Raw genomic sequence first — 19,515 nt, 5'->3', positions numbered from 1 at the left:
ACTAGTTTACTGCTTGTAGCTTTAAAGTGTTTTATTATCCTTACATTTGAAACTATCGACAGGTTTTCGTATAAATCACTCGACGAAACACTTTATAGCCTAAATAGTTTCACTGCAAACATTGTACCAAAAACTAATTTCCTTTTATCGGCAATAAACTCTTAAATAGTATTAACTTTAAACCAGTGGCAGTGCTATTTCACCTCCTATTAGCTACTGGAGAGTGTAAATTGTTGGTCGTAACACAACTGTCTGCATTCTAGACACGAAAAATCCACATGAAAAATCACCAATTTGTTGACGTAAGTAAGAACATAATCTGTTCGGATGTCATTTGTCAACAAGTAGGGTTACCAGTGAAGAAAATCAGCTACTTAACAACCTAATGAAAACTGGGTCGTCCGTCTATTACCCTGCGAAGATTTTGGCGACTACATAGATTCAATTGAAATAATGAGTAGGGTCACTATTTTGTGGACAATTGCAATAAAAACACGTACACATATTAATAAAACTTGTAACATATTTAGGTACAATGTTGTATTTAAGAGTGACTTAGTTGCACTAAAAGTGTATATACATTTTTAAATTAACTCTGGACGTCGATTTAATTTAACGAGCTCATAACTTATTCGCTTCGCGCAAAAATTGCTTCAATAATTTTAATCAGTCGATACTGCTTCCCGATAATTTAAGTAAAATCCAATTACGGTAACACATTACCGAAGAAACATTTAGTACATTAAAGTTATTGAGGTCGTTAATCCGATCATTAATTTCCACTAATAATAGCAGCGGCATGGAGTGATTTTCTCCAAAAATAATCACATTAATGTTTCGTCTAGCACCAAACACTCGTCACATCTATTAGGGAAATCCGGGTAGACTCAAAAATCGTGCAGCTTAAACGTACAACGCGGAATTCTTTTTATTCAACATCCTGAAGCTTAATAATGCAACATTTCGGCGGAAACGTTCCATTCATTCAGATTTTAAAGGGCAGCCAAACCGCCTCAAGGCGGAACAACAATAAACCTAATGTTGGGCTATATCGTGCAGATATTTAATTTTTTCGCCACGCTCCTAAACCGCTCCGTAATTTAATTAATGAAGTATTTTACGAGTTTTCGGAGAGTAACTAAGGAAATGAAAGTCGGCTGTAGATATTTTTGCCGTAAAAACTATTTTTAATCTGTCGGGCAAATTAATGTGGCAATAAAAAATTGACAAGAAAAGGAACCGGAAAACTAAGTTTCCGCTCTAATATCCGAAAAGTTTCCGCTGTTCTGATTAACAAGGACTATTGTCAACCACCAAAATGGGGCGAAAGTAAATTTACATGTCAACTAAGTAAGCATATCTCAGCTCTTCGACATCAAGAAGCACTTTAAAATTTAATGCGGATTAACTATTTAGTAAGGATGATTGAAAAGGAAACATGACGGGGAGTCTTAGCGCCTACAACACACTTCATTTTGTTTAAATTTTAATTCTAGTTCATTCTTCATCTTCACAAGTGTTATTTCCGATGCCTCATCTACATTCTGAGAGCGTCGACATTTTATTTCCGACTCGTTTCTTTCAACAAGGAATTTCCCTTTCGACGAATATGCTACTGCAACCAGCTTTTATGCTCAAGTATAATAAAAAAATGTAGGATTTTTTAAATAATTTATAAAATGAAACCGTACAGTTAGTATTAAATTGATGTTACACACGCGAACTTATTGATCTATTAAATCTTTGCTGGGTGTAAATTTGCTTTTGTTGCGTTTATATTATTCATTACGACGCAATGCTCAAAATTATGGGTCTGGTGCTGTTATCAGAGCTCCAATTTTTCTTATCGTAATAGAAATTACGGCGTATCAGACAATTTGTAAAAACCACTAGATTAATTCGTGGAAGCATGCACACCGAAACATTGTACTCCCGTTGTTTCAAAATAATGTGACACAAAACAATACTTACAGGATTTTTATTAGGAAAAATATCCGGAAAATTAATAAATATTATTTAGTTAAGAGTTACTTTAGACATTGTTTCAATTATAGCGAATTATATGCAACTGAACTAATTAACTCCGCGATTCAAGACTGTTTCCACAATGTAGAAAATAAAAGCATCGAGTTAACCACTTAACTGCAAATTCTTGCAATTTTTGTATAGAATTTGAAATTTGAACTTCTTCCACCGATCTAACAGACTGTGACATAGAGGGTTAACTTACATATTAATGAAAGTACAGATCAGGTCAGGTCAAATTAGGTCAGATCAGACATCAAAATAGGTATCTAGTTAAGTATTTCGAAAACTATTTAACCGTGAATTCTTGCTACTTTGCATAGAATTTGATATAAAAGATTATGATTTAGAGGATCAGATCAAGTCAAATCAGGTGAAATCAGATCAGGTCGGGTTTTGGAAGGTGGACCCAAGTAATTAAAGCACTAGAAGAGCAAAACGTGGGACCATACCTAATCAAGTTAATAAAAAGCTCAAGTTATTCAAAAGACCCGTGGATTTAAACGGAATACGGTAGAAGGATAGAAATGGCTTGCGGAGTGCCACAAGGTTTTGTCCAGAGGTCTACCCTATAGAACTCTATGTATGATGGATTTTTAGACGACGAAATGCCATAGGCAACACATTTGATAGCTTTTGTCAGTAATCTAGCGATCGTAGTACTAGCGAAAACTCCTCAAGAGTTGAAAGCGATATCAATTCAGTCCTTTAGAAGAGTAGAAGGAACACCCGTAAATACTTTGAAATACATACTTACATATATAGACAAGGACTTGCAAACAAAAACCTACATTAGAAACCCCCTGTTATGTAGTGTGGTCACTTAGGTAGAAACTGTAGAAAGGTACAAGTGTAATAAAGAACAACTCGAAAGAACAAATAGAAGACTTGTCTCAGTCACAGCAGGCATTCCACAAATAGAACTACATATAAGGAAAATGAGTGATATATTCAGAAAAGGAAGAAAAGAATTAAATAAATAAGAAAAAAAATTCTGGCTGGACAGATGGGAAGCAGGAGCTAGAGGAACTTAGAACTCAGGCCAGTTCAATTTCTCGCAATACAGTCGTTTCCAAAAAATTTCGGGCAAGATGAGCAAATCAGGTTCTCATAGATCGATGAAAAGCAATGGGAATATGACTTTCATGTCAGTGTCATTTGCTCGAAAATTTTGGAAACGACGGTACGTATATCATTTTTTAAATATCAGTTTTTTTTCTAACTTCATTGAGGTATTACATTTTCGAAAATGAAAAAATATTTAACCAATGGAAGCCAAATTTTAATAGAAATTTAATTTTTATTTCCTGAACGTAAGCTAAGGAAATATTGTAATCGAATCCAGTGGGCGACTGGTTGCTTTATATTTTCTCGCTGGGTCATGATCACAAGAGTACGAAAAAATAGGTCTTTGTTACCGTCTGTCTGTCTGTCTATCCACCGTCCGTGATGATTTTTCTTAGACGGATAACACAATTCAACAAATTTAATTTTTCTATGTTTATTATGAGTTTTTTGCTTTATTGCTTTCAAAATGTCGAAAAAAGTACTAATCCTGGGTTACACTAGTTTAGTTTCCAGTTTGAGGCAACATTCTATTAAAGAAGGTTAGCGTTAAAAAATGTACATTAGACCTGTTTAATTTATAAAATTTTGTTCCAAAGTGATCATTTAATACATTTTACATAATATACCAAAAATAGCCTTTTCTGAACAAAGTATCAAATGAATGATGCTATCTATGTTCGGGTATTATTTACATCACAAAAATTTTTTTATATTTTGGAAGTTGGCAGATCCATACACAACGTTCTTAAAAGTTAATCTGCCATTTTCCAGACAGTCCAGACACCCTGTATAAACCATAAACATAACAAAAGTATTGTTTAATAATTACACCTGCGTTTTCGATATTCACGAAAAACATAAAAAAAATGAAATGAGTGAAAGTCTGACAGAAGAGTAAAACAAAGTACATCTCTGTCATTTTAATCATAATCTTCTAAGTTCTGTTCAAAAAAATTACAATAAACAAAACCCTAGTTGCATTGTGTAATCTCCAAAACTACCGGACCGATTTTTGTCAAATTTTATGTCTATTACGTATATCATATAGATGGTAAAACACTAAGCAAAGTTTGTCTAACCATCCCCACTAACCATTTGATGATGGCACCTCAAAATTGTATATAGTAAATAGGTTTTAAATTGTATTAAATAACACGTGTAGTCGATGTTGAGTTTTTGCCCGAAAAGTCCAGATTTTTAGAAAAAAAAAAACAAAATTATATAACAACATTTGCAATTTCATTTTGAATCTGCAAAACCGAATGCTTTGAAATCTTTTAGACGTTGTAAAAGTTATTTTAAGAATGCTAAATTTTTAATCAAAAGATATCTCTTTATCCTCTCCAAAAATTGATAACGTGTTGTCCAAATTTTGCCGAATAAATCCTATGTAAAATATGCCAAAATGTGATGAGTCTATACTAACTTATGATCTATCATAGCATTAATATTTTTTAGATTTGCTAAATCAGAAACTGCAAAACTGAATGCTTTGAAATCTTGCAAACGTCTTAAGGTTATCGTAATCATGATAAATCGTTAATTTAATTGTACAGTATAACCTCTATAATCCGAACCCACGATTATCCGAACATCCAGTAATCCGAACAGAGACTAGTTGAAGTCGATGTCTCTTTAATCCTAACAAAACTCTGTAATCCGAACTGAACTTGAAAACATGCACCTACTTGCAAAAATGACGTACGTGGTGTATTGAATTTTCTGAAATTTTTAAAAATTGCGGTATTTCGAATGCACTAAATTAATTAACTAATTCTGGAAAAAATGTTGAAGTTATCGAAGAAATGAGGCCGAAAGTGGTTTCTGCGGCCCGAAATCTACAAAAAAAACTGTTTAGTTAAAATTCGAAAATCGTCAAAAATGGGTCGACATTTGTATGAGGAAAAATTTCATTTTTGAAATGGTTGTCTAAAAATTCTGAAAAACTTCAGGGTGATGTATCCCAAGCTGCTGATTCCAAAAATATAGCGAGGTTATGGTCACGGAGCAACATTTTCGAAAGAATAGGTACGAAATGCGAATTTCTGAAAATTGCGATATTTCAACGTTCGATTCTGGAAAAACGGTTGCAGTTGTCAAAGAAACAAGGCCGGAAGTGAGTTCTACAGCTCGAAATCTACAAGAAAATGTATTTAGTTAAGTTTCGAAAATGTCAAAATTTGGCCGAAATTTGAAGGAGGGACCATTGAAAAATTTCACTTTTAAAAAAGTTGACTAAAAATTGCGAAAAAATTCAGGAAAATGGATATTGACATGCTGATTCCAAAAATATAGCATGTTGATGGTCACGTCACAACATTTTCCAAAGAATCGGTACGAAATGCGAATTTTTGAAAATTTCTGAAAATTTCGATATTTCAACTTTCGATTCTTGAAAAACGGCTACACTTATCAAAGAAACGATGCCCGAAGTGAGTTCTAGAGCTCGAAATCTACAAGAAAATGTATTTAGTGAAGCTTCGAAAATGTCAAAATTTGGCCGAAATTTGAAGGAGGGACCATTGAAAAATTTCACTTTTAAAAAAGTTGACTAAAAATTGCGAAAAAATTCAGGAAAATGGATATTGACATGCTGATTCCAAAAATATAGCATGTTGATGGTCACGTCACAACATTTTCCAAAGAATCGGTACGAAATGCGAATTTTTGAAAATTTCTGAAAATTTCGATATTTCAACTTTCGATTCTTGAAAAACGGCTACACTTATCAAAGAAACGATGCCCGAAGTGAGTTCTAGAGCTCGAAATCTACAAGAAAATGTATTTAGTGAAGCTTCGAAAATGTCAAAATTTGGCCGAAATTTGAAGGAGGGACCATTGAAAAATTTCACTTTTAAAAAAGTTGACTAAAAATTGCGAAAAAATTCAGGAAAATGGATATTGACATGCTGATTCCAAAAATATAGCATGTTGATGGTCACGTCACAACATTTTCCAAAGAATCGGTACGAAATGCGAATTTTTGAAAATTTCTGAAAATTTCGATATTTCAACTTTCGATTCTTGAAAAACGGCTACACTTATCAAAGAAACGATGCCCGAAGTGAGTTCTAGAGCTCGAAATCTACAAGAAAATGTATTTAGTGAAGCTTCGAAAATGTCAAAATTTGGCCGAAATTTGAAGACCATTGGAAAAATTTCACTTTTAAAAAAGTTGTCTAAAAATTGTGAAAAAACTCAGGAATGTAGATCTCAACATACTGATTCACACAATATAGCGTGTTGATGGTAACGGAGCAATATCTTCGGAAAATTCGGTGTGAAATTCAAAATTTTCGAAGTTTTTAAAAATTGCGGTATTTCAATGGACAATTCTAGAAAAACAGTTTAAGTTATCGAAGAAATGAAGCCAAAGGTGACTTCTGCGGCCCAAAATTTGCAGGAAAATTTATTAAGTCAAATTTCGGAAATCGTCGAGAATGGTTCGAAATGGAAAATTTCATTCTTGAAAATGTCATCAAAAAATTCTGAAAAAATTCAGAGATATAGATCCCGACGTGTTGATTCCGAAAAGCCTGTTTATGGTCATGGAGTATTACTCCGAATAAATACATTCGAAAAAAATATTATTTTTTTCGAATGCATTTATTTATCTATTGTTGCTTAAGAATACATTATTTCTGTTTAAAAAAATTAAGGTTTATTTCTTGAGGTTTGTTTTCAGCAGTTGTTATTCAATTCCCTTTCAGATTTTGGGAAATTCGCTGATTCGAACAAATCGCTAATCCGAACACACCTTTTTTTTTGTTGTTGAATAAAATCCTTTTTAAATTATGCAAAATACATATACTCCATACTTGTGATTTATCATTGCAAGTGGCTCAAAAAATAATAATGAATGAATCAATTTATTTTATTCATCAAATCAAGAACGGCACGAAAAATCTTGTGATATATATAATACTGCTATTAAAATTTTGTAAAGTAAAAACACATTGAAACACACGCGTAGCACACATCTTTACATTTACTTTAACATTACACATTTATATATGTTTATTTTAACTTCTCATAAAAAAATAAAATTCGCAAAATCAAATCATTGTACTTTAGGAGCCGAGGGAAGTTCTGTCCAAACAACTTTCGACCAATTTTTTTCTAAGAGAAACCTTTTTCGTCTAATACTTACATTTGTGGAATCTCTAAATTTACAGTGACCATGACTTTAATATTATAGATGGTGTTATAAGTTTTATGATTTTGGTGAAAATAACTTGAATGTTAGGAATATTTTTCATTGCACTCTTCAAAGAAAAAAATAATAGAAGATTGAATTTATCAAATCATGTGTTTACCCACTTGTTTATCCACAAATACAAGTAAAATTAAATTTTTGACAAAAAAATTTAGTTTTGTTGAACAGTCGTATACAAAATTTTTGAGATTTTGATATAGTGGAGGATTTACAAACAAGTGGCACATGAAATTTTCGGTTAATTTACGGTTAATTGATAACTTTCGACAAGTAATATTAGTTTTGTTGAACAGAAGTTGTATAATAAATTTTTCAGATTTTGATATTCTGGAAGATTTACATAGAAGTATAATCTTGAATTTTATATCCTTGCGAAAATGATAATGATTTATTTCACGTAAATACCTCATTTTTTTTGATTTTCTGATTATAAATATTTATTTTGAAGAAACTATACGTGCTAGAAAAAACCTAAAAGCAGATCCGCAGTCAACAAAAAAAAATAGATTACCATATTACTAATGATTACAAGAAAGTTCCATTTTGAGACCAGTGTTTTTTAAAATTCTGCAAAATATTTTTTAAAAGCAAAATCATGTTTGAAAAATTATTAATTGAATAATAAAGTCCCTCAGACAACTGTGTACTAAAATCAATAAAATCTAAATCAAATTATTTTTTAGTTAGCCCGGCGCATCCACCAATTTTTAATGTCAGAGATAATCGTATCATTTTGCAGCAAAATGATTGAATTGTTTAAATATGTATGAAACCTAATTTCGTTTAACAAACTGTTTTAAATCATCATAATTTAAATCTCTGCACGAATAAATACATTAAATAAATTAAAATTATATAGTTTGATTTTGTAGAGTCCACAGTTGAGAGATAATTTGAATGACAGAAAAAAATTAGAGCAAATCTCACTATTACCTTTACGATTTCAAGAAAAAAAAGAGTTTCGACAGTTCTCGCTGTCGGAAATGTAACAGGGGTTTTTTTCGTACACACTATTTAGAATTTTTTGCACGAAAACGAAAAACAATTTCAGGTTTTAACATGACACTAATAAAAAGTAGTAATCATTACTTCTTGCAAAAACTTCAAAAATTCAGGTAAAATTCACTTAATACATTTTTAGGTGACGTCATCAAATTCTTCGAAAGGATGAACAGATAAATCCTGATTAGCAATCTACCATCAAAACTTCAAAGCAATCTTTTGTGTGTCGCTGAGTTAAATTGTTGATTTTGTTGTACAGTTTTAATTTTTTCCCCCGAAATTTTGGGTAGAAATAATTAGATTTTTTTTTCACAGTATACCCTCTACAAGATATTCTTAAAATACACCTAAAACATTTGATTTTACATGGAGATTTGGATGTCATAGTAGTATATAGTTTTAAATGTTCATTATTTTGGGATTTAACAATTATTCCAAGAGAAGCATAACTCTGATTATACTCATAAAAAGAATTCTTGCATATTAAGCAAGAAAAATTATTGCAAAGCCTCTTCGTCTATGAGTCGAGCTCTTAAGGAGATTATTTTTCCAATAAAATCGCCCACAGACGGGAAACATAACGGCCTTCAATTAAAAAAGTCATCAAGTTGGCGTTGTTTTTTTGACAGAAGGAAACGCAGCTAAAACCGCGTGTGTTTTATTAATCAATACTGTTGTGTATAATTGAAATTTGATAAAGTTCTCGGAAAACGTTAAGCGATATTCGGAAAACCTCATCATACATGTATGTAAAAAAATAACACAAAGCTCAAATTTCTGTAACGCTTTCATAATTAATACGACTCACATATTTACATTATTACGTGTGCTTGTAGTTAAATCGTACACACTTATTAAAATTCGTGTGCCTCGAAAATGATTATATATTTTCCCTGCGTATTTAACAAGTCGAATAACAAAACGAACTTTCCCAAATGTAAAGCAAAGACTAGTGAAACCAGTTTTCGGAATCTCAATCATCTTTAACGAGCATTAAATAAACTGTCAAGTTTTGTCTGGAACGCTTTAGCACATCACTTCATGAAAACTTCATTTCTACAGCTTCATTTGCATTGTTATCTCAAGTTTTCGATCATACTCCCTAGTCACTTATTTGCCGGTTCCTTAGACGCGTAAAAGTGGAATGAATTAGTTAATTCTAGCGATTTGAATCAACTATTTAAAACAAACTTAATATAACATCGTCATAAATTTGTTCATTCTGTTCTTAAGTCAGCTCAATTAAAGTTTAACAATACGAAGTTCTGCTGAAAATCGAAAAGCGTGTTTTCATGCGAAATGAGCGAAAAAGGAAACAAGTTTTTAGGCTTTTTTTGGAGGCATAATACTGTCTGGCGGAAAGTTTAAGAAAGTGTGCGATGTTGTTAAAATACAAATCAGTTTATGAACTTCTTGAAAAATGTGGGTATGTGGTGGAGTGAAATATGGAGGGTTTGCTTGGGAAGTATGAATAGGTTCTGTGTGTAAGCCCACAGGTGCTAACAATTTATTGTGGAGTTGCAGTTGAATTAAATTTCCTATTGCTAAAACTCTGTATGCTGTTAGCAACGACTAAAACTATTGAGATTTAGTAAATGGTATGAAGGAGTTTCCAGTGTAAGTTTTCGTTCCCAATTTCATGTTTCCTCGATGTTTCACGGATTGCAGAATATGAAAATGTAGCTCTTTCTTTTTCGGTTGTCTGTCTGTCGGTCGGTGAAATAGTAACCAAAATTTGTCTCTCCCTTGACAAATGTACCGAATTTATTTCGCTAGTGCTATAAGCATTTCCACCTGGTTTTAGAAAGTCTCGTAACAATGTGATTAGTCTCAATATCTGCAAACGTCAAGCCGTCATGCAGCCTCTGTTATCGGTAAATTTACGCTACAAAAGGAGAAAATTGTTATATTTGAACAACAATAGAAGGAAAGTAATAAGAAACTTTACAAGACGTTGACAGCGATTACCAGCAAATAAACGTCAAAAATTTTATCCTGCGTCGCATCGATCTAACGCAGCCGTGATTTACCAGAACGAGCCTTTGTGTAACATTCCTGTTTATTAATGTTCAACCGCTTTCAAGCGCGTTTCAGCGACTTTTACGATTTAATACTATAGCATCATTTTTCACTGAAACAAAGTGTCTTTAATTGTGTTACCGTGAACCCGTCGACTTCATCTCGAGTCTATTTTACAGTCGACCTCAAAAACAATAATGAAAAGGATGTAAAGTGTTCCATTTGCGAAATCGCGAACTTTGCAATTCAAATATACCTATAATTTTTTACGAGAGAAACGGGAAATTAAATTTTATATAAAAGGAAAGCCACTGTTTATCATCCCTTTGCTTCTGCTAACTCTCTTCATAAAATTCGAAATCACGATATTAATCAAATATTTGTTGAAGCAAAAACGTGCCGACAGTTTAATAAATAAACGATTACTATTGACATATTACAAAACGGTTATTGTCATAAAGTGGTCGTTTATCTTCACTTATTCTGTGAAGGATTTGAATAACCAGCTAAGCTGCAGTTTAATAAAGTAACTGATGAAAACTATTACGTAAATAATTGTGTTATGTTTTTGAATATAGCTATATATACAACGAACAAGTCAATGGATATTTTGCTTAAAAGCAAAAGTTGTGAAATATTTATTCAATGTACATCATCCATTTTTTTATGGAAAATGTTACGTATCAATTTAAAATATTCAGGCTTTTGATTTATTTACTGACGCGATGTTGAAATGTAGCGGACAATATTATTTGAATTTGGAAACCGGGAAATTATATTTTATCCTTTGTACACACTACAGCATCCTTCTCATTGAATATATAAAATCAACTCATAATGCCCACTCTATAAATGATCGTCAGTGTGTAAATATACATTCTAAAGAAAATTTTAAGTGGCATTACATTCATCGTGAATATTTTGATGAAAAGACTACGTTCTTCAGTACAAAAGATGCATATTCTCAAACTTGCACGATCGATCCTGAAATTTCCATAAAACCGTAGAAAGCGCACTAATTTCCCACGATTTGCCGTGACAACCTATGAGAAAAACGGCGCACATACGTGGATCGCAATTACAATGAACGTATTACTTAAGGTCTCTGATACCAACTATATTTTTGTTAAATACACTGAATGTTAACATACTCCATATCAATTTTTTTTTCTATTTTTTATGTTAAAGATTGGTAATGTATTTTAAAAATGTTGGCCTTGTTGTTTTATCGTGTGGTTAATTATTATAACTAAAAGTTACAAAGTTTTATACAACGATGTAGTTTACCAAAACTTACTCAAAATAAATTGTTTAATGTGTCTCTTTACAAAAACCGAATGTACCTAAAAATATTTAATTTTTTTGAGGCATTTTTGAAAGTTGAGTCCAAAATGTAGTCTCATCAGTTTGGAACTCTAGTACAAATTTATAATAGTATATCAAAAAACGAGTTCCATAAGGCAAATATTGAGACACGAATTCAAATTTATAGAACGAGCAGCGAAGCCGCGAGTTATATAAAGGATGAGTGGCACAATGGCCTTATGAACGAGTAATTTATACTATTTTTTCTACCGCGCACGTTTTTCGCATAATTTAATTGAAATTTGCCTTTTTTAAATCTGGGGAATTTTGTCGTGGTTGGTGATAGGTTGGTCTGACACTATTCACGAAATATTTAAGGTTCTAATTTTCGCAACAACACCTGTCATTCGAATCAATTCGAGTTTTTGTAAGTTAAAATTGGTTAAAATGTCTTGTGAAGATGTTAGTGAAGTCCTTACGCCTCCGGAAATTCGGGAAATTTTAATTTGACATTTGCCACTGACATTCGCCTGACATTTCTCGTCATGGCTACCAATCTTACCGATCTAAATTACACCAGATCTATTAAAGAACGCCTTTCCGCTATTAACGAACTGCCGTGACGTCATTTCCGTGCTTTAATAGCTCTATTAGAAAACTAAAAAACGTGCGCGGTAGAAAAATGAGTATTTAAATACACAATTATTTTGGAATGGACTTTCAGTATATTATAATATAATATACGGGGTGATTCATTAAGTGCGTGTTCCTTGATATTTCCTTAATTATTAGAAATAAAAAAAGTCAAAGACCAAGTTGTACGGTTCTATGAGGACTATTCTCTAAAATTACTCTTAACTATACAAATACATATTTTGTTTTTAAGGTGTAATACAAAACATTTTTTTAATCAAGCACTCTATATATGTTCACATATTTTAACTGACCTCTCTAATTTTTACTTCATTTTGTTGGATTTTAACTTTTTAAAAACACGACCAAAAGAAGGTCACAAAAAACGGAAAAAGTGACTAAAAATAATATCCAACAGTAAACTTAAACAAAACATTTTGATTAGCGATTTGCCATGTTTACGATACGATAACTTTACGCCTGCAAGATTTCAGAGCGTTGGATTTTGTAATTTCAGAGTTAAATTGTTAAATGTAAAATTGTAAAATCAAGAAGATTCATCAACCACAAGTACAGGAGTATATAACATTTAAGTAGCATTTACTATGGAAAATTTTGAGGTGACGTAATCAAATTGTTGACTAGGATGATTAGACAAATTGTGGTTACCATTTAACCATCTATAATCTAAGACAGATGGCAGACGATAGTCGATGGACAAATGAACAAGAGAGACCTACTATTTCATAATCTAGGGACATGAAGGGTCGAGAAAACATGAAAGTAGCCATGCACTGGGTGGCCCCTATTACAATCCTTCGTCATTTTTTAAGCTTGCGAAGTAAAAATCGCCACAAAAGAAGAGAGGTGGGTGGGTGGGGCTAATTTTTATTTTATTTTAGTGGATTCTAATATGATGGCCATTAGTAATCCACTCCTTATTTTTAAACTAGAAAAATTATTTATTAAAAAGGAGGGGGTGTAAAATTTAAATAACATTTACTAAGGAGAATTTTGAGGTGACATCTTCAAATTGTTGGTGGGCACCCCATGATATTAATTAATTTTAGAATTAATTTATAAATTTAATCATAAAAATTGTCTCAAAAATACAGTGGGTAGAAGATAGAGTGTTCTATGCAGATGTTTGTCGTATTGACTTCTCTTTCTTTTCGGTTTAGTGAAAGTTGCCACAATATTCCAATTTTATTGAAGTTTTCACAAAAAATCACAGTATGGTTATTTTTAAAATTTGTATTACAACATTTAGTGGAGAGATGAAAAAGAAAGATATGCGCTTTGTTGCGGTATAAATGAAATTAAATTCATATAGTAATAAAATACAGGGTCTTCCATTTGAGAAAACTGAAATATCGATATTTGAAAACTGTAAAGTTTTATTTTTTTATTAACACTCTGTATATTAAAATTTGATTTAGTTCATACCACAACGAAGCACGTACCTTTATTTGTTCTTCCACAAAATATTGTAAGACATATCTCTATTGCGATTTTTTTTGTAAACCCTTCCTCTGCTAAAATTTCAAACGAAAACTGTGGTTGTAAAGCCTAAGAACCGGCCAATCAAAATATGTAAAAATATATAGGGTGTTTCATTAAAAAAAAAACTAATTTGTGTGTTGCGCCTTTAAACATAACATTCCTGTATATTTAAAGTTCTCAAAAAACCGTAAAATTTCATTTTTTTGACTTTTTTTCGGTATCTAATAATTAAATAATAAGATGTCGAGGACTACGCGCTTAGTGACTTTTGTACAGAGTATATTATAAATAAACAAATAAATTTAAAATTTATTTATACATCAGTTTTGAGTACATCAGTTATCACTTATTAAGTTCACAGGTCAAGTTCGCGAAAAATGAAAAAAAGTAAAAAATTAATCACTGTTGTCAGATTCATTCTAAACAAATTTTAGAACTTTTTTTAATAAAACAAAGAAAACGGTGGATAAAGTTACAATACTTCCAAAAATTATTTTTAATAATGAAAATCCAATGAATTTTATACACCCATTACTAAATCGTGAATTAAAATATGGTGAAGCATAATATTAAATTATTTTTTCTTTGCTCAACGAACAGTCCTTAACAAAGTGCCCCAGAGTTATTGCGCAATATTTTGATCACCTTTACATTAATTTGTGTTGGATTTTTTTATATTAAGTTAATTACTTACTTAGTAGTTAAAAAGAAACATTTATCAAAATCAATAGAAGTAATTATTTTTGGCACCTCCAAAACTTTTTTAAACTGTTGATTTCTTGTCGACACTGTATAATTTTTGGTAGTTTATCTTCAATACTTTTGAAACGTAACTGTGATTTCTATTTAAATGATAATAATTTTTACAAAACAGGAAGCAAACATACTCAAATTTTTTAAAAAGTTAGGTTATGCCTGACATTTATTACATCCTACGTGACACCGCGTGATCAGAAATAACTCAGTCTGTTGGCAATCCTAGGATTTTAGTTGAAATTTAGATATTTTCTATAATTTCCAGGTATCAGTAGTCAAGACTGACATAATATCTGTTACAGAATCATTTCCCTTATAGCAACATACACGCAAGAAAAGTTCATATTTTGATTTAAAAAGTAGTGCCAACCGGCTCAGTCATTTCTGATAACGCGGTATTTGCATCACCAATATTTTTTGAAATACAGATTTTATCTAACCAAAGAATATTAACATACAACATATCACACAAACGTGTGGTAAAAATAGGGGTAACAAGTGTGGGTTCCTTGAAAAGATTCACAAATACCATAAAAAGCATATGACATCATAATTCGAAAGGTGATCACATCAAAATTAATTACAGCAACCTAAAAATAGCGTAATTACTCAAATTAGAAATACAAACTGGTGTATTTCAGCGTTTTCGATTAATACAATTAGTTTTGAATTTATTGAATTTATTCCGTAACTAGTTTCCACAGGGTATGTATTAGTTGTAGGTTCAATTTAATAATTTTAGTGAACTGGTTAAATGTAATTTGTTTATTAATGCTTTACTGAATGAAGCGAGCCGCTAATTTTATAGATTTTTCTGCTTTATAGCAAATAAATATTTCAATGTTCCGTAAAAACAAATTGTGATGATAAAATTAAACGAAAACAATGAAGTTTTACCGTAATTTCTTAGAAGTAAAAAAATTAAATTTCTCTTCGTTACTTTTTAATGAGGCTAAAACAAAGGTGCTAAAAATACAAAATTATAAATATTTGCAGTTATCTGTCGCAACAATTCTAGCTCATTCTGTTATAATATGGCTGCAGGATTTTGGAATTATTTACAAACGTATATTAAAGAATTAAATGCTAAATATAATTGTCAATTACATTTGAATTAAATTTTTAAGCATACGTAACTTGCATGATTTTTAATCCCCACAGTCGTAGAAAAAAAATTGTAGGCAAGATGAGCTAAAAATGTATTAGACATCGAACTGGTTTGTTGAACATACATAAATAACCTTTTAACGTTTAACCAACTCCATATTTTCAGCACGCCACACATATTTTTTATTTATAGAAAAAGTAAAAAAAAAAAGAATGAAACGAGGTTTACTCTTCCTGGAACCCAATAAAAATTCGTTACAAAAAACCTGTGATATCTGGCACATGAATAACATTTATGTTTCCGCAATCCATACTGAGCGCTGTTGAGTTGAAATATAAAATTTGCGACAAAAAAATCTGCTGAAAATTTGTAACAACTGATAATAAATAATATCAGTTCATGTGTCGCTTTCTATTTTCAGTATTTTACTTGCAACTATTTTTTAACTATACATGATTTTAAATTTTGCAATTATGTAATTAAAAAACGAATGTGTCAACATCCACCTAAATAAAATATCAATATTTTTATTTATTAAAAAGGTTATCTTAATGCAAACGCACTGCGCCCTCACATTGTGTATTTTAGTATAATAAGTGTGCATTTTTCAAAACTAATATATCAAAAACTTGACAGGCCACTAAAACACCAACTATGTTCTACTGCCAGCGCAATTAAAAAGTCCGCGCTTTAATTTGAAAAAAACTGTATAAATAGGACTCATTTAACCATGATAAGCCTAACACAATTTACACACTGTACAGAACAAGGTTCCAAACCCACAACCTGAAGCTTAAATCCAAATTAAAAGCGCTTCGTCCGAAATCCGCGTATGTCAATTGCGAAAAACCAATTTGATAAAGTTCAAATTCGCAGGCCTGTTATTAACAGTGCGGTGGGAAATTACTCCGGACGCAAAAGTACAAAGCCATTTAACTTTTTATTAACTGTACGACCGTCCAACTTCGCCTGTCTCATTCACAGCTCTGCCATAAAACCTGTAGCTTCGTCATGAAACGGAAAAAAAAATCGCGAATTTATTTGCGCTATTCGCAAATATCATCGAAGATCGCAATAGCAGAGAGCAGGCCGCAAATCCCCGAAATCCCAGCGAGGAATCTGCACGAACATCGAAACAACAACAAAACGGTCCCTTACCTTTACACCATGCCGTAAAGGATAAACAGCGTCGTGAGCGAAGAGGATCAACAGTTCACATTATCGCGGCCGACCGGGGCGAAGTCGCGAATAGAATGGGCCGAAGTGGGCTCCAGGTGCGACGCGCGCGCGCACTGCCCCCTATATCATTGATTGGCAGTTGGAGGGCCCCCCAGAGCCCCCAAGACAACATTGTTTACGCACAATCCTCCACGCCGTTGTGGAGAGCATTTCCGAAGGGCTCTACAAATTCGTCATGAAGTCTTTTGGCTGGTGGTCCAGCGTCTGGTTTGCATGAGATGATCTCGTACGGAGAGGCAGTGGCGGCTCGTGGGGTTAGAGTCTGACATGCGGCAGGCAGTAAATCCAAAGTTTGTTAAAGCGACCAGAAAACTAAGACTCAACAAAACAACGTTAACCTGCATTTAGGGTCAAGTCAAAAATTGTGTGACAATAAATTTCAGGAGGATGATGACAGGTGTCTAAAGATTCTTATGAAAGTCTCCCCGAATGTGAATAGTAAAGACTCTAGACAGTGGGGTGAAATCACAGTAAGTCGGGTCTAGGCCTATCCAAATAAAATTAACGTCTATTGGGGGAAGATAATGTATACCTGGAACGAGATCTTCGCCGAGACAACGTAATCAATGTTTCATTATTCGCAAAGAATACCGCAACCAACTTGCTACCAGAGAATAAAAAAATGTTTTCAAATATCCCAAGGGTCATTAAGTGTAGAAAATTATACGATCACTCTTCCAAATCTTCAAAATTAAATTAGACGAATTGTATTAAAACATTTTATCGTCTATGTACTGAGATTTGGTCACAGGATGATGTCAATTTTTCTGAACATTTTTATAAAAATATGGTGTATTTTGTTGCAATTGATGTTTTAGATTCTAGTTGCTGTCAACCCTCTCTAAAAATTTAAATTTATCCACCTTATCAAAGAAGAGAAATAGAAAACTTTCACAGCCGGAGTTAATAACAGAATTTGAATAGGTTTTCAACTTTTCGTCCATTTTCGAACGAATCGTTCATCAGCCTTCAATAGAGTGCTAAAATTTAATATTTTGAACAGGTTCCTAGTTTTAGTTTCATACATAGTTACTACTTCTACAATTTTAGAAAAGCTGATTTACTCAGTCTATGCTGTTGTCGTGGCCATAAGTCTTGGAATAAACTTATAGTACAAATAACATTAATGATGCATGCAAATTTTTCTCTTAGGAACTTACACGAGTAAATAATTGCATAATTTGTTCCGTTATCGCGCTTTAAAACATTTTCATTTCCCAAATGGTATTCCACTGAGCTGATTAAAAATATTTTCAAGAAAAAACATTGTAGGAAAATTAACTTCAACGATACTCAGACATGGCAAACAAATTACGAAGAAAGATTAAATTCATACATAACAAATACATATTCAAAAATAATAAAATTTGACTTTACTAAATTTTCTTTATTTTATGATAAATTGATAACTCCTATAAATTAAAATAAAGATATGTGTGGGCTATTAACGTACAGTTAAAGAAGCAAGCTGTGCATAAGTTTCAAGTGAGTGATGACGTCATTAACATTTTACCAAGGAGATACATATCAATTTGAATAGATGCAGTGTAAAATTAATGTATAGGTAATCCTAAAAAATATGACTGCATATTTAAACATACCACAAGTATAAAGTCGTAATATTTTACAAATTTTAGAATTTATTTCGCAAAATTTTAAGGTGACAAAATTTTTTGGGAGGGTTAAACGAATTGATTAAGTTATACTGCAAAATAATATTGGTACAATTTTGATTTTTTTCTAAAAATTTGAATGTATAGAGTAAAAACTCAACACGAATTTATAAACAATAAACATTCTACCAAATTTGGCTGTATGGTTCTAGTGTACTGGATTTGTTTAACGTATCTAAGTATTATAATCGAGTCCAACGGGCGCCTGGCTACATTCATATTTTTTCGATGTATTATGACTCCTAGAATACGAAAAAATACGACGCCTGTTTCTGTCTGTCTGTCTGTCTGTCCGCCGTCCGTGTAGATTCTTGTAAAGCAGATAGTCTCCGAAACTACTGGCTGTTGTCAAATTTTATATATGTACTATGAATATCATCTAAATGATAAAACGTTCATCAAACTTTTCTATTCATCCTCGCCAACAATATGATGTTACCACAAAATTGTACATAGTAAATGTGTTTTAAATTTTATAAAATAATGTAGTCCTACACTGAGTATTTAAGTATCGATACTTCAGTTTTTTCGAATAGTACACCCCATATTTTGCTACTGCATCTTATCCTAAATCTCTTTCTTTTTTGCTGAGCATTTTCTATATTTAAAATTGAAAGTCACTTTTTGGTTTTTTAAGAGACGCTGTTAACAGGCTGCTCGATTTGAAAAAACTGAAATATCGATATTTGAAAACTGTAAAATTTTAGATTTTTTTTCTTTGTATATTAAAATTTGGTTTAGTTGATACCACAACAGAACGTGTACTGCGTACCTTTATTTATCCTTCCACAAAATACTGTAACATTGACTTTAAAAATAACCCTATATTGCGAATTTTTTTGTAAACCTTTCCATTGCTAAAAAATTAAAAAAAAATTGAATATCGTGGCAATGTAGCATCGGAATTAAAAAAAAAAAACGGTATTTGTAAAGCCTAAGAAGAGGTCAATCAAAATATGTAAAAATAT

At 31.9% G+C, this 19,515-nt stretch overlaps 1 protein-coding gene across 2 annotated transcripts in view; it reads right to left on the bottom strand.

Annotated features, from left to right (window-relative positions):
* Positions 1-19,515, bottom strand: part of LOC135135257 (BAI1-associated protein 3) — a 262,329-nt gene that overhangs the window by 196,552 nt on the left and 46,262 nt on the right. The window contains exon 1 of one of the 2 annotated variants that reach the window (XM_064064284.1): positions 16,794-16,885. The exons of the other annotated variant lie outside the window; for it this stretch is intronic. The gene's annotated coding sequence lies outside the window, so the exon portion shown is untranslated. Of the gene's footprint in view, positions 1-16,793; positions 16,886-19,515 lie in introns of those variants that run through there. 2 annotated transcript variants of the gene reach the window in all.

The sequence above is a fragment of the Zophobas morio genome, unplaced genomic scaffold, assembly GCF_036711695.1.
Source record: "Zophobas morio isolate AGI-343-1 ecotype UQ-CSIRO unplaced genomic scaffold, CSIRO_AGI_Zmor_V1 ptg000024l, whole genome shotgun sequence".
NCBI lineage: Eukaryota > Metazoa > Arthropoda > Insecta > Coleoptera > Tenebrionidae > Zophobas > Zophobas morio.
This window is presented reverse-complemented; position numbering and strand designations above follow the sequence as displayed.